This window comes from Orcinus orca, chromosome 18, assembly GCF_937001465.1.
Source record: "Orcinus orca chromosome 18, mOrcOrc1.1, whole genome shotgun sequence".
NCBI lineage: Eukaryota > Metazoa > Chordata > Mammalia > Artiodactyla > Delphinidae > Orcinus > Orcinus orca.
The window spans coordinates 11,230,645-11,247,042 of NC_064576.1; the positions used below are offsets into that span (position 1 = coordinate 11,230,645).

Here is a 16,398-nt window from a genome sequence, read left to right on the forward strand (position 1 = left end):
GCCGGGAGCCTGGCTTCAAATCCCAGCTGGACTCTCAACTAGTGTAGACCCCCAGGTAGGTCTGCTTGACTCTCCACACCTCATTTTCTCATCCATAAACAGGGAATGGTGGTATAATAGTATCTGCCTCTAGGGGTCTTCTGGGCATTAAATAAGTTAATACATTAAAAAAAAAAAAAAAAAAAAGGAAAGAGGGCTTCCCTAGTGGCGCAGTGGTTAAGAATCTGCCTGCCAATGCAGGGAACACGGGTTCGAGCCCTGGGCTGGGAAGATCCCACATGCCGCGGAGCAACGAAGCCTGTGCGCCACAACTACTGAGCCTGTGCTCTAGAGCCCGCGAGCCACAACTACTGAAGCCCACGCACCTAGAGCCCGTGCTCCGCAACAAGAGTAGACACCACGATGAGAAGCCCGCGCATCGCAACGAAGAGTAGCCCCCCCGCTCGCCGCAACCAGAGGAAAGCCCATGTGCAGCAACAAAGACCCAACACAGCCAAACTTAAAATAAATAAAAATTTAAAAAAAAAGAAAGAAAAACCACTTTGAACAGATCCTGCCTGTAGTAATTTCTTGCAATTATTATCACTGTCATTTTCATAATTATACTCTGAACATTGGCAAGGAGGCTGAAACAGTTCTCAAAATCGAGTCTGCCTATTTGTGCCCGGGCACTCATGAGACAGTTTGTTCCTAAAATAGTAATTAGAAATAAAGGACCAGAACGGTATGATCACGCCATCTGACAAAGGACCTGGGAATGCAGGTTCTGGCTTAGCTCCGCCAGATCCTGATTCTCTGGGGAGTCGAGTTGCTCTCCCCGCTGTGTTCCCAGGGCATGCAAAAACAGAGGGGAGAGAAGAGTCATTCTCCCCCTCCTTCTTCCTCTATGATCCACCTTCAGTCTGTTTATCGCTGCAGCATCTCTTGCTGGCCTGAGGTCCAAATGGGCCATCACTGAAGGAAAAGGCTGGACATAAGCAATCAACAGACATACTTAGCTTGTATGTTAATCAGGCAGTAAGATTCTCCTACCTACACAGGTAAAGATGCTCTCCTCCAGTTTTTAAGGACACAGGCTCACTTCATTTATCTTTCATTTTCCCACTTTTGAGCGTGACCCAGATACAGAAAACTTTTTTTTTCTGTAAAAAGTCAACAATACAGGGGCTTCCCTGGTGGCGCAATGGTTGAGAATCTGCCTGCCAATGCAGGGGACACGGGTTCGAGCCCTGGTCTGGGAAGATCCCACATGCCGTGGAGCAACTAGGCCCGTGAGCCACAACTACTGAGCCTGCGCGTCTGGAGCCTGTGCCCTGCAACGAGAGGCCACGACAGTGAAAGGCCCGCGCACCGTGATGAAGAGTGGCCCCCGCTTGCCGCAACTAGAGAAAGCCCTCACACAGAAACGAAGACCCAACATAGCCAAAAATAAATAAATAAATAAATAAAAATTTTTTTAAAAAGTCAACAACACAGTCATGATAATAACAGCTCTTAAAGTGTGAGGAACAATAGGGTGTGGTAGAGAATGTGTGGAACTGATCAGCACACATCCCATCTGAAGAGCTGAGCCACTCTGAGCCCTATGAGAAAATGCCAGAAGGGACTGGGGGGATTCAGAAATGCAGCCCAGGGCTTTGGGCTTTGATGAAGAATTTCCCAGCTGTTAACTGTTGGCTCATATTGATATCTGTGGGCCAAAGGAAGGCCTGCAGCAGATGAAAATGCATGGTGTCCACTCCACAGGTGCCATTAACATTGTAAGTTTGGTCACAGTACCAATGATGACCTGGGGGTTGTGCAACACAGTGGCATGGGTCCAAACCACAACAAGCAAGGAGCCTCGATACCTCTGAGCAGAGAGTCTCTAAGACGCTGGTTTTCAGAATTGTGTGTACAAAACCAACAAGATGCTTGTTTAAAGCGCAGAGTCCTGAGGCCCATTACCTGAGATTCTGAAGGGAGGCCCAGGAATTTGCATTTGTTAAAGAACCAAACATTTTTCAATGGACCTTATTTTTTAGAAAGGCTTTAGATTTACAGAAAAATTGAGAAGATAGTACAAAGAATTCCCATAAGCCCTACACCCCCAGTTTCTTCTGTTATTAACATCTTACATTACTGTGGTGTATTTGTCCCAATTAGCAAACCAATATTGATACATTATTATGAACTAAAGTCCATACTTTAGTTCATAATATTTCCTTTTTAACTATTGTCCTCTTCTGTCCAGGATCCCATCCAGGATAGCACATCATATTTTGTTGTCGCATTTCTTCAGGTTCTTCTTGGCTGTGACAGTTTTTCAGATTTTCCTTGTATTGATGACCATGAAAATTTTGAGGAGTAGGGTCAGGTAGGGGTCAGGAGTAGGGTCAAGTTCCTTTATTGGAACTTGCCTGATACTTTTCTCATGTTAAGATTGAGGTCATGGATTGATTGTTGGAAGACCCAGGGGTAAAATGCCATTTTCATCACTTCATACCAAGTATACATACTGTCAATCTGACTCCTCACTGTTTGTGTTGACCTTGATCACCTGGGTGAGGTTGTGTTAGTCTGGTTTCTCTACTGTCAAATTAATCTCTCTCTCTTTCACACACACACACACACACACACACACACACACACACACACACACACACGCCTTTTCATACTGTCCTCTTTGAAAGGAAGCCGCTATGTGCAGCCCACACTTGAGGCGGGAGTTAAGCTCCATCTTGTTGGGGACAGAGGATCCACAGAAATTATTTGGAATTCTTCTGCACAGAAGATTTGTCTCTTCTCCCTGTTTATTTACTCAACCATTTATTTACATCAGTATGGACTCACGGATATTTATTTTATACTTTGGGTTATAACCCAATACTGCTTTGTTTTGGCTCCTGTCACTTTGACCCCTCCCCCCGCCACGTGACTTTTGAATCAGCATTTTTAGCAAAATCCCCAAGTGATTCTGGTGCAGGTGGTCCAAGGGCCACACTGGGAGAAACATGGCCCTAAGGTGTGCCATGAGCTCTAGCTACAGAATCCCAGCTATTCAGTGATCCCTTCAGCAAGCAGGTAAGGGGTGACTCCTCTGTTGATCTTACCCATTCAGCAAACACTGAGTGTCATCTTGCAGCCTCCTCCTGTTACCGAAGCAAGCTGGTTTACCCAACTCACAGCAAGCTAAAACGCTGAGGCGCCAAGGTCTGCAGCAAAGAGAGGGTTTAGTCGCAAGGCAGCCAAGCTAGGAAACAAATCTCAAATCTGCCTCCCTAAAGGGAAGGGGCTCAGGGTATGCATGGGATAACGAATAAAGAAGCAGGGCGGGCTGAGGCGTGGGGAGCCTGGAGAAAGGTGATTGGGAAAAGGTGCGGTAACCATCCTTCTGCGCAGGCGTAACTAGGCTGCAGGCCTCCGTGTGTTCAAAAGGTCACCCGGAGGACACTCACGCATGCCCAGTTGGAGGGTCCATGGTCCCATCCGGTCTTAACCAGCTCAGCTCGAAGTAGACACAGCTGACTCCAAGTTTCTGGAACAGAACTCTGGCAAACATCTTATTGTTTAGGCTACACACAGCTTGGAGGCCACGCAAGACTTAAAACGACCTTGATTAGCGAAGGCAGGTGAGATGGACTTGACTCATAACCCAGGGTTTTACTCCTTGCCAGACGCTGTGCTGGGTGCTGGGCATGCAGAACTTGTCCAGAAATTCAGACTTGGGGGGTGGACATGCAATGGGGGAAAACATGGATGTGGTTAACAGGAGAGAGGAAGAGAAGTACCTACCAGTCCTTTGACCTGTCCTTACTCAGCTCCCTGGAGACTACAGAAAAGAGCCTGCTAAGAATTGGAGAGAGGATATAGGGACAGAGTAGGAGCCCCGAGAATGTGGGATGGAGTTGGGCTCAAAAGCACCCTTGGAAGATTTGGGATTAAATAGGAAGAAAATGCTTTATCTTTTGAGACTGAAGAAGAGAAAATTGGCCATAGACATTTTTATAGATCATGGGGGCATGTTTGAGGTCACTTATAATGGCTTTAATTTTCTGGATGAAAAGGGAGGCCGGGTCATTCTTACTTAGAGTGAAGGGTTTAGGCTTAAACACGGGGCCTGGGAGGCCATTAAAGTTTTGAGATAGTGGTTGGGGGTGCATCAATTTTAATCTAGTCGAGAGACAAAACCCAAAGCAATGTGAAAAGAGAGAACTAAATGTGAAGAACTGTTAACTACATTAAAGTTAAAAGAGAACTTTTATAACTTTATGCCAAGATATCACAGAGGAGGTGGCTACCACCTTTTGGGCTGGGCAAACCAAGGCAGGTGGGTGGAATTACTAAAACCTTAAACCGTGCAGAAGTGGTCCCACGGGACCGGGACCCAGTCCTCTGAGAAGTGGGTGCTGGCTGGCTGGTGATGGTCAGGGAGCAATGACACTGTCCCTGCAAGTGTTGGAACAAATGGAAGCTGGATTCCCTTGTTGCTACAGGAAGGCACAGCCCCTGCCGGGTGAAGAGGCATTGCCGGGGTGTTGCTCTGAAGAACCACAAGCAGAAAGGACGTTGCAAGTCCTTCCTTCTTCCTCCAGGCTTGCAGCCTTCCTGCTGCATCCCTAATTGTTAGAGCCCAAAGTGTGGTTTGCAGAATCTCAGCCCAGCATCATGAAGCCAAGCATGAGTTTGGAGCTGAGAGGCAATGACCATCATGGGGAAGCCAGTCCTCAACTATATGGTGACATTTAGAAACTATACACTATACACACATGTATACTGGCTGAATTTCTTTCCTCCCTTGTCTGAGAATCATTTCTACAGCCTCTTGCTGAATTGGAGCTTTCTTCTCATCCCAGGGCTCAGCCGCTGGTTCCCTTGGTTGTTGTCCCCTGTCCCCAGAAAATTCCTGATGGACTATCTAGTTCAAAAAGAACTAAAAAAGGGTTACAAGTATCCATCGACAGATGAATGGAGACACCAGGTGTCATATATACATACAATGGAATTCAGCCTCAAAAGGGAAAAATATTCTGACATACCACAACACTGACAAACCTTGAGGCCATTATATAAGCCAGTTACAAACAAATATTGTGATTCCACTTATATGAGGCACCTAGAGTACAGAGTAGTCAAATTCATAGAGACAGAAAGTAGAACAGTGGTTGCCAGGGGCAGGAGGAATGGGGAGTTGTTGTTTAATGGGTGCAGAGTTTCAGTTTTACAAGATGAAAAGTATTCCGGAGGTGGATGGTGGTGATGGTTGTACAACAGTGTGAATGCACTAAATGCAACTTAAAAATGGTTAAGGTGGTGAATTTTGTTATGTGTATTTTACCACAATTATATATTTTTAAAAAGGAACTAAAAGGTTCCAGCTGGGGGCTCTGGGTGGGCACCCCTCACCTGATGTGTCACAGGTCTGCATCTTCCCACAGTGATTCATTCCTCAACTCACCTTCATGAGCAGCATTTTCCAGACTTTACGTCGTAAGTTCCAACGGGTTTTGTCCTCGTTTGCTCTGCTGCACACCCACCTCCTACCCAGATGCGTATGTGCAGGTGCAGCCTTCCCTTCTAGTTTTCCTGTGAACGATGTGTTAGTTCAGTGAACGAAAATAATGACTAATATATACATTTTTTGCAGTTAAAGTTTGGATTAATACTTTATTTTTACAACACTTAAATTTTATTTTAAACCACTGGCTATTTTTATTTATTATTTTTATGGAAGTATAATATAGTTGCTGTACAATATTATATAAGTTATAAGTGTACTATATAGCAAGTCACAATTTTTAAAGGTTATACTCCATTTATAGTTATTATAAAATATTGGCTGTATTCCGCATGTTGTACAATATATCCTTGTAGCTTATTTTATACCTAATTTCATTCTTTTTTATGGCTAACTAGTATTCCATTTTGTGTGTGTGTATCTCATATCTTCTTCATCCATTCATCTGTTGATGGATTGATGGACACTTAGGTTGCTTCCATACCTTGGCTATTGTAAATAATGAATAATAACTAATATGAATTGGGTATTTACAGTATGCCAGGCACATTTATTATCAACAGCAAACCTCTGTTGTAGACACTGTTCTCATCTCCATTTCACAGATGAGGAAACTAAAGCTCAGAGGGCTTGTGACCAGCCTTAGGTCACCTACCTGCGAAGTGGAGAAGCCAGGACTGATGGGGTTCTCTGATTCCAGGCTGTGCCTTTAACCAGTGGACTCTACCGCCCCCTAGTGGATCCCCTGGTCTTGCGTTGTCTCACTGATACCTGGTCCTCAGGTAGGAGACGCAGCTTTTCTCCCTCTCGGTAAGAAGGCATTTCACAGTCGTTACTTTATGCATTAATAATGCTTCTATTGTTTTATGTAGCACACCCCTCTTTCAGCCCTAGCACCACACCAGGTTTGCTACAGCGAGTGGCAGCAGTGGCTGAGGTTTGTTTTTTTAAACATTTTCTTTTTTGAAAAAATTTTATTTATTTTTGGCTGCGTTGGGTCTTCATTTCTGAGTGCGGGCTTTCTCTAGTTGCAGTGCGCGGGCTTCTCATTGCAGTGTCTTGTTGCGGAGCATGGGCTCTAGGCGCACGGGTGTCAGTAGTTGTGGTGCACGGGCTTAGTTGCTCCGTGGCATGTGGGATCTTCCTGGACCAGGGCTTGAACCTGTGTCCCTTGGATTGGCAGGCAGATTCTTAACCACTGCAAGTGGCTGAGTTTTGCTACACCCCTAATGAGCATCCCCAGAGCAGCCCTGGTGGCTTCCAAGGCTTGTGGCAAGATTATCATATGTTGGTTACAATGGCCTTTCAATCCCTGCAGGAGCATCCCTGATAGATTTCAGAGTTTTCCTCAGCCTCTCTGGCTGTATTGATGCTTAGAATGGTAAAGAAACTCCTGGATTCCTATCTCAACTACCTGAGTGGTTTTTGGACTAAATAACTCTCCAAATTTCTCTCTTGATCTGAGTCATCTGCTTGGGGTTCTGAGAGGGGAATCTATCCCTTGAAAAGTGCCCTTTCCATACCACATAGGCCACTGTGGCTGCCTCCGGGATTTCTGGCAGGTAAGTCCAGGTATACTGGGTGATGCAGATATCTTTTGTTGTTTGATCCAGGATTTAATGATATTCATGCATTGCGCTGGGTTGTTATGTTTGTTTAGTCTCTTTTAATCTAGAATAATCCTCCCTCCCGCCTTCTTGCTTATTGTTTTTATCACGTGGAACTTTTCGGAAGGTCCAGGTGAGTTGTTTTAGATCGTCTCCCATGCAGTTTGTCTAATAGTTTCTTCATGATTGGATTCACGTTAAATATTTTTGGCAAGATTGCTTTGTAGATGATGTTTTGTACTTCTTTTTGCCTCGTATCTGGAAGCACAAAAACCTCATCTGGGAATTGCACACTCGACAAATATATACTGAGAGTGTATCGTGTGATGTGCTGAGCACTCTGCTATCCAGTGAAGCCACATGGGAGCCATTGATAATGATTGTGAGGGGAAGCATAAGGAAAGCAAAAGGGCAGGTTTATCAAATAAGAATAGGTTTAGCTACACTTAATAGAAAACTCACAGTAGCTGAACCAAATAGAGGTTTGATTTTTCTCACACACCTGCAAGACGGGAGGCAGGCGGTCCAGAGCTGATATGATAGCTCCACCATATTCAGGGTCTCTTTCCGTCTCTCTTCCTATCTGCCATCATTATGGCTGTAGTTCCATGGATCCAAGATGGCACCTGCCCCCCAGGCCAGCATGACCCCCTTTCAGTCAGGAAGGAGAGACGGGGCATGCCCACCGACTCTGCTCGGCTTTGAAGGAGCTTTTCCCAAAGGGCACCCAGCGCCTCTGCTCATAGCTCATTGGTTAGGATTGTGTCACGGGCTCAACCCAATCGGCACAGTTGTCTGGGGAAGGTACTGTTGGGAACATTGTTACACTTGACAAAAACAGGGTTCTGTTAGTAAGGAAGAAGGGGAGAATGGATATTACCTAGGCAATTAGCATTCTTTTTTATTTCAGCTGCACCACGTGGCATGCGAGATCTTAGTTCCCCAACCAGGGATTGAACCCAGGCCGCGGCAAAGTGCCGAGTCCTAACCATTGGACCACCAGGGAATTCTGGCAATTAACATTCTTTGCCATGGAAGATAAGGCAATTTTTTTTTTTTTTTTTTTTTTTTTTTTTTTTTTTGCTTTATGCGGGCCTCTCACTGTTGTGGCCTCTCCCATTGCAGAGCACAGGCTCCGGACGCGCAGGCTCAGTGGCCATGGCTCACGGGCCCAGCCGCTCCGCGGCTGTGGGATCTTCCCGGACCACGGCACGAACCCGTGTTCCCTGCATCGGCAGGCGGACTCTCAACCACTGCGCCACTGCGCTTCCCTATAAGGCAAATTTTTAAAGGCTGGAGAGACAGCTACACAGATAATATATGAAAATTAAAAATTTCCCACCAACCTAGGAAAAAAATGATTGCAACCATGGTAACAAGTAGCCAACGAACTAGTTTTACATCCTTTTAATCGATTAATGACAACTTGCCTCAGTGACACACTTGTACAAGCTAATCAATCAGTTCAACCCCTAGCTTATGAAAATCAGCCAATCAGAGATCAACTCACTTTAATAAATACACCAGTGCCAACCAATCAACAATAGCTCAGCGAGCAATCACGCTCCTACAGATGATGTCAACCCGCTTATGCCTCTGAAAGTCTCCCAATCCCCGAGCTCCATGCTCCCCAAACCCTACATAAGCCAACCCTGTACTCTGCTCAGAGATACCGAGCCTAACCAGCATAGCTCTACTATAGTAGGCAGCAAACTCAGCTATTTCTTATTTCGGGTCCTGTTACGATTAAGCAGAATCGTGTTTAACTTGTTTGTATCCTTCAACCATCTCCATCCATAGCCTCGGTGGATTAGGCGCCAAGGCACGCAGAGATGTCAGCAGCACAGGCTGATGGAGAAAGAGGACCCCGAGCTCCTGGTATCGGGGGGCCTTCCAGGTGCAGGGTTACCCCCAGAAGTGAGTAGCCAGGAATGTCTAAAGGAACATGATAAATTTGGGCTTGATTTCTTATCCAAAGGGCACGATCTAGAAGGGGCAAAGTAAGAGGTCATTCCAGACAGTGGTCATAATACTTAATGACAGATGTTGATGGTTCCAGGTGATCTGTCTCTAGAGCAGGTCTCATGCTTGTCGCTCAGGGAACAGAGATAGAGGCGGAGCCCTAACCAAACAGTGTAGGGTAGGAGTAGGCGCATTACAGCCTATGGGCCAATCTGCTTCTCCTCCTACCCACCTGCACCCACTCCCACTTCCCCATGGTTGCATTTTGAGTGGTGGGATAGCCGTTTTGTGTTGGTGATAAACTATACATAGCATAAAATTTGCCATTTTAACTATTTTAAGTGTACAATTCAGTGGCATTAAGTACATTCTCAATGTTGGGCAACAATCACCACTAAGCATTTCTAGAACTTTTTCATCATCCCCAGTAGAAACTTTGTACCCATTAAACAATCACTCCCCATCCCCCCTCCCCGCTCCAGCCCCCGGCAACCACTATTCTACTTTCTGTCTCTACGAATTTGCCTACTCTAAGTACCTCATATGAGTGGAATCACACAATATTCATCCCTTTGTGTCTGGCTTATTTCACTCAGCGTAACGTCCTCCAGGTTCATGCATATTGTAGCGTGTGTCAGAATTTCCTTCCTTTTTAAAGCTGAAGGCTATTCCATTGTGTGTATAGATCACATTTTGCTTATCTGTTCATCCACCCATGGCCACTTGGGTTGTTTTCACCTTTTCGCGAATAACGCTGCTATGAATGTAGGTGTACAGGTATAAGTGGTTACATTTTAAATGGTTATATAAGCAGCTACATAACATTCTCTCTTTTGCTTCTTCACATTCAAAGCCTAAACTTTTTATTATCTGACCCTCTACAGAAAATGTTTGCCAACCCCTAGTTTAAGTGGTGGGTTCAGGACAGAGTGATCCTCGCAGAAGGCCACTGATGTTGGCTTGTTGAATGAGGACAAGAAAACAGATATTACTTGGTGGAACGAACGTTTGGGGCTTGTATTACTTTGTTAGGACTGCTATAACAAAGCGCCACAGACTGGGTGGCATAACACAACAGAAACTTGTGTCCTCACAGTTCTGGAGACTGGAAATCTTAAGGTCAAGGTGTCAGCAGGGTTGGTTCCTTCTGACCTCTCTCCTGGCTTATAAAGATTGCCTTCTCCCTGTGTCTTCAGTGGTCTTTTTCCTGTGTATGTCTGTGTCCTAACCTCCTCTTCTTATAAGGACACTAATCTTGTTAGGGTCAGGGCCCACCTTAATGACCTTGTTTAATCTTTATTTATTTATTTATTTTTTGCTGCATTGGGTCTTCTTTGCTGCGTGTAAGCTTTCTCTAGTTGTGGCAAGCGGGGGCTACTCTTCGTTGCAGTGCACAGGCTTCTCATTGCAGTGGCTTCTCTTGTTGTGGTGCGTGGGCTTCAGTAGTTGTGGCTCACTGGCTTAGTTGCCCCGTGGCATGTGGGATCTTCCCGGACTGGGGATCAAACCCATGTCCCCTGCACTGGCAGGCGGATTCTTAACCACTGCGCCACCAGGGAAATCCTAATCTTAATTTTTAATTGAAGTATAGTTGATTTACAATGTTGTGTTAGTTTCAGGTATACAGCAAAGTGATTCAGAGATATATATATGTGTGTGTATATATATATATATTCTTTTTCAGATTCTTTTCCTTTTCCTTTATAGGTTATCACAAAATATTGAGTACAGTTCTTTGTGCTATACAGTAGGTCCTTGTTGGTTATCTATTTTACATATAGTAGTGTGTATATGTTAATCCCAAACTCCTAATTTGTCCCTCCCTGCCTTCCCCGACCTTGTTTAATCTTAATTACATTTTTAAAAGCCCTATCTCTAAATCCAGTCATATTCTGAGCTACTGGAATTTAGACCTTCAACACATGAATTTTGAAGGGGACACAATTTAGTCTGTAACAGGGCCTCTACTCCACACGGGAAATACCAGGCCTTTAACAGTGTACCAGAGTCTTGACCTGGCCTGGTAGTGACGGTGTTGGAAGTGAGGAAAGATAGACTGATGTACTCCTACACTCATAGATGTTGGCTCAGAAACTGGGCAGGCCTGAGTCTGCTGGTGGAGAAAACTCACTGTCACAGGACTTACTGAGGGCGAGTGCTAAAGACTTACTTTTTGACAGGCTGTATTTTTGTTCATCAAGCAATTAACTGCAGAATTTCCCAGATTTTTTTCTTATGACAATAAAGAGTAAAAAGAAATCTGGTATAATTTTAGCAGCAATTAACCTGAATTCACATAGGAGTGCTTTCGCCCTGCTGCAAGCCAGCTATAGCCAGTGTGGCCAGTTCAGTTTCCTGCTAGGAATTCTGCTCCCATGCTTCTCTCTGCTCTGTGATCTTCATCGCTACCCTCACCCTGGTCCATGGTTATCTCATGTCCATTTCAGAAAGTCATGACCAGGGGACACTTTGAAGGAACATGACCAGATACACTTTGGGGCCAAGAAACGACCCTGCCCCTCAGTGGAGGCAGCTGGGTCCAAACTTGTGTCACATTTTTCTTTCTTCTGTCTGCCTCAGAGGTAGAAAAATGCTGCAGTTTCTGACCTATGACATGAAAAAAAAGAAAGAAAAAAAAAAGCCCACAGGTCCCCACACTTCAAACCCCAACCGATGGAACAAGAATAGAAACTTTGAAATGTTTAGAACAAAAATTTCACCTGGACTGACCTCGTTTCATTTTAGGACACTGGAACGGATTCTAGTCCGTTCATCTAGTCTAGATGAATTTGAAGCAGCAGAGATAAAAGATCCAATTACAAGAACTATAATAAAACAATCCTTTTAAAATACCTTAAAACCAGCAAAATGTTTCTGGTGCCCCCAAAACTGGTTGGGTGAATGTAGAATGGTTTGTTTAAGGTAGCGGTTCTTGACAAAACGGAAGCTACTTACTGCCAAACTAGATTTTAGTACCGCAGATTAGATATTACAAATAAAAGATGCAGGCAACCAATGTATAATTTCAAACACCTAGTGCTGTTAGGAGGATAATGCTTGTTCCACTTATGTATGTGACGCACTCCTGCCCTGAACATCCTCTCTCTACACTTTGTTCCCTGGAACCGTTGTTTTCAGCACCGTTTCTCATTGTCTCCCTTTGAATACATCTTCTTGCACCGCCTTTTCCCATCACAGCTTTTCCGAGTTCTGACGTCATCAGTTTCTCTCAACTCTCAGGTGCAATATCCTCTGCTATTTGGATCTCACATCCCCTGTGTAAGGAAGCACCAGTGCCTCTGAAGTTTAGTCCTAGAATTAGAATCTGGTGCATTGGCGTGGCTAGTCTATAGGGGCTTTAATTCTGTCCCTTGAGTGTTCCCTAACCCATGGAGTCACATTGTCAGGTGACTTTATACAGTCTCTCGCACACAGTACGTACTCAGTAAAGTTAGATACCATTATTGCTGAGACAGGCTAGACCCAGAAAGATTTCACTGGATGCTAGTGAAGATGAACAGGGAATACGAGGAATATAAATACAGTCTGCGTTAGAAATAATCTCTAAGGCCACCACAGCTTTCCTTTTGTCCTCAAGGCTTAGGTTCCATTGCCTTTGCACATGGGGTCCCAAAAGGAGAGTGCTCCTGGCTTGTCTCTCTAGGTGGTCCCAGCTGATTTCCCACCACCAGGTTCCTCCTGGACACCTTGACCTCTTTGTAATTTAACCCAAAAGAAAAGGTCTCTTTTCATCACTTACAGCCTCCCTCCCCATTCTAGTTTCTGGCCTGGAAGATTTACCTTTCTCCCGGGTATTTGACATCATGAAAGGATTCCCCTTCCATCCCTACCTTCCATTCTCAGGTGTGGTTCCTGAGTATAGAGATGGTTGGCTCCAGCCCTAACATTGGTCCAACTGTATAATATCATGACCACAGGACACACACAGTGGACACATATAACTATACCTATACAATAAAAGAAGGGTGGCTCCCTCATAACTGGGTCTCACACTTCATCATTTAAAGTATAATATTAATACCTTCCAGATTGATTTGAATTGGGTGGAGACAATGTCCACTAACTTGTTCTAAGAACTTCAAATTCATGGAGTCACACAATGTTAGGAGGAGGAGGGACCTATAGATTCAAAACTGGAACTATGGGGCTTCCCTGGTGGCGCAATGGTTGAGAGTCCGCCTGCCGATGCAGGGGACACGGGTTCGTGCCTCGGTCCGGGAAAATCCCACATGCCGCGGAGCGGCTGGGCCCGTGAGCCATGGCCGCTGAGCCTGCGCGTCCGGAGCCTGTGCTCCTCAACGGGAGAGACCACAGCAGTGAGAGGCTCGCGTACTGCAAAAAAACAAAAACAAAAAAAACAAACAAAAAAACCCTGGAACTATGGAATTCCACTTCAACTATGTTCAGATTTAACTATGGAATTGAATTAAAGTGCCAAAGCTCCCCCAAAGGGAGCCATGTGAACTTGCTACTTCTTATATGTGATTTCACTAACTGAGATGAGATTCTGAAAGTTTGTGACTGGGAAGAGAATCTGAAAAGAAAGGAAAGGAGAGAGGACCATAGGGACAAAGGAATAATCAAAAGATGGATCCTGGAAACAATGTATCTGCTTCATAGTTTTGTCTTTATCCCTGTCCTAAGATACCAGGGATGGTTTGATGTTTTCCCCGTCACCAATAATCTGACCTTAATTCAGACCATGTAAGTCTGTGTATTCTATTCTCAGCAGCAGTATGAAGGCTGCTGCCCACCCAGCCTTGGTACCACCAGTATCCTGTGAATAATATCAATATACCGTTCTTGTACTCTCATCTAAGGCCAACTCCTTCACTTTTGAACTGTATCTCATTATCTCCCAAATATCCAAGAATAGACACAGTTCTTACTTTCTCTTGAAACAACAATTTTCCACTTCTCATTAGATCCTTTAAAAATATCCTGCCCCCAAATAGATATCCTTTTATTCTCCTGCTTCCACACAATGTTTCTGTTCCCCTTTACGAAAAATCTCAGAGCTGGTACCTGCTGTGTCCATTTCCTCATCTTCCATTCTCTTTGCAACCCATTCCAGGTAGACTTTTGACGCATGATTCACTGAAATCATGCTCATCAGGGTCATTGATGGCCTCTGCCTGGCAAGACCCAACAGTCAGGGACTTCCCTGGTGGTGCAGTGGATAAGACTCCGTGCTCCCAATGCAGGGGGCCCGGGTTCGACCCCTGGTTAGGGAACTAGATCCCACATGCATGCCACAACTAAGAGTTCGCATGCCACGACTGAGGAGCCCACGTGCATCAACTAAGGAGCCCGCCTGCCACAACTAAGGAGCCCATGAGCTGCAGCTAAGGAGCCTGCCCGCCTCAACTAAGACCCGGTGCAAGCAAATAAATAAATAAGTATATTTTAAAAAGAGAAAAATAGACCCAACGGTCAGTCCTTTGTCCTCAGCATAATTGACTCTCAGTGGTTTTGATGAGAGTCAATTATTCCCACCTTTTTTTAAAAAAAATTGTGACTTTTTTTATACATTAAAAAAGATATAAAGATTAATATAAAACATGAATGTACCTATTGGTCGCTTAAAAAGTAGAGCACTTCCACTAGAAACTCTCGTGTGTCTTTCTCTGATTGCTTGTCTCCTGGACGTAACCATCCTCCTGAATTTTGTGCTTATGATTCCCTTGCCATCCTGCACGGCTTCATTATATATGTGTATTTCTCTAGCAATGTATTATTTCTTCAGCAATGTATGTATTTTTGGTTTTATGAACTTTACATCAACAGAAACTTACTGCATATGTCTTTGGAACTTTTTTCTCTCTCCACATTATTTTTATGAGATTTATTCATGATGCTGCTTGTAACCCCAGCTTACTTATACTGCTATGCAGTATCTATTACATGCCTGTATTAGTTATCTACTGCTGCGTGACAAATTACTCCCAAATTCAGAAGTATGAAACAACAATAAACAGTTTCTGTAGGGCAGGAATTTAGGAGAGACTTAGCCTAGTTGTTCTAGCTCCGGATCTCCCATGAGACTGCAGTCAAGATATTGGCTAAGTATGCAGTCGTCTTAAAGCTTGACTGTGGCTGGAGACTTTGCTTGCAAGATGGCTCACTCAGGAGCCTCACTGAGTGAGGCTCACTCTCAGGAGACTGAGAGTTGGTGCTGGTTGTTGGAAGCAGCCTCAGTTCCTTGCCATGATGTTATCACCACAGGGCTGCTTGAGTATCCATGCAACATGGTAGCTGGCTTCTTCCAAAGAGGAAGATCCAGGAGAGCAAGGCGGAAGTCACGATGACTTTTATTACCTAGCCTTGAAAGTCACACACTATTATTTCTAAAATATTCTATTGGTTCCACAGTTCAGCTCTATTCAGTGTGGGAAGGGACAGCTCAAAGCGTGTGAATGCCGGGAGTTGACATTTGTGGCCATCTTGGAGGCTGGCTACTGCAATGACTATATCACAATTTATTGATCTATTCTCTTGTTAATGACATTAATTATTTCAATTTTTAAAATTATAAACAGTGCTTCTATGCTCATTCTTATTCTTGTTCAGGCTTCCTGATGCACATGGGCAAGAGTTTCTCTAGAGGGAGACTACTGGGCCATAGGGTATGTGCATTTTCAGATTCATAAGATAAAACCAAAATTGCCCCAAAGTTGTTTACCAATTTATACTCCTACCAGTGGTGAATAATATTTCCCAATCTCTATCTCTATATCCTATATCTCTATATCCTTGGTATTGTCATATTTTAAAATTTATGCCAATCTGGTGGGTGTAAAATGATATCTTTTGCAGATTAAAATTTGCATTTTTGCAAATTACTAATGAGGTTGAACATCTTTTCGTATGTTTATTGCCCATTCAAGCTTCCTTTAATGATAAATGCCTATTTATGTCATCTGCGCATTTTTTTATTGCATTATATGTCTTTGTCTTACTAATTTGTAGGAGTTCTTTTTCTATTCTGAATTATTAAGAAGCTTCTGGTTATTATATGTGCTGCAAATATTTCCTCCCAGTTTGCACTCTGTCTTTTTACTTTTTAATACTGTTTTTTAATGACCAGAAATATAAAACGTCTTCTTCTTTCCTCCTGTGGTATGTGCTATTTATGTCTTTTTAGAGACATACTTCCACTGACTGAGGTCATAAAAATATTTGTCTCTGTTTCCTTCAAAAAGTTCTTAAGTGTTGCTCTCCACGTGTAGGTCAAGTGGAACCTGTTTTGGCACGTTAGGGGAGGTGGGGATTTAAGTCTGATGCTTATTTCTGTGTGGACTACCACTTGCT

General features: G+C 44.0%; 1 protein-coding gene across 1 annotated transcript in view; it reads left to right on the top strand.

The window, feature by feature from the left end:
- Window positions 1-6,242: 6,242 nt before the first annotated feature.
- The window catches only part of DOCK9 (dedicator of cytokinesis 9), a 352,709-nt gene continuing 342,553 nt past the window's right edge, over window positions 6,243-16,398 (top strand). The window contains exon 1 of the mRNA XM_049701162.1: window positions 6,243-6,307. The gene's annotated coding sequence lies outside the window, so the exon portion shown is untranslated. The remainder of the gene's footprint in view (window positions 6,308-16,398) is intronic.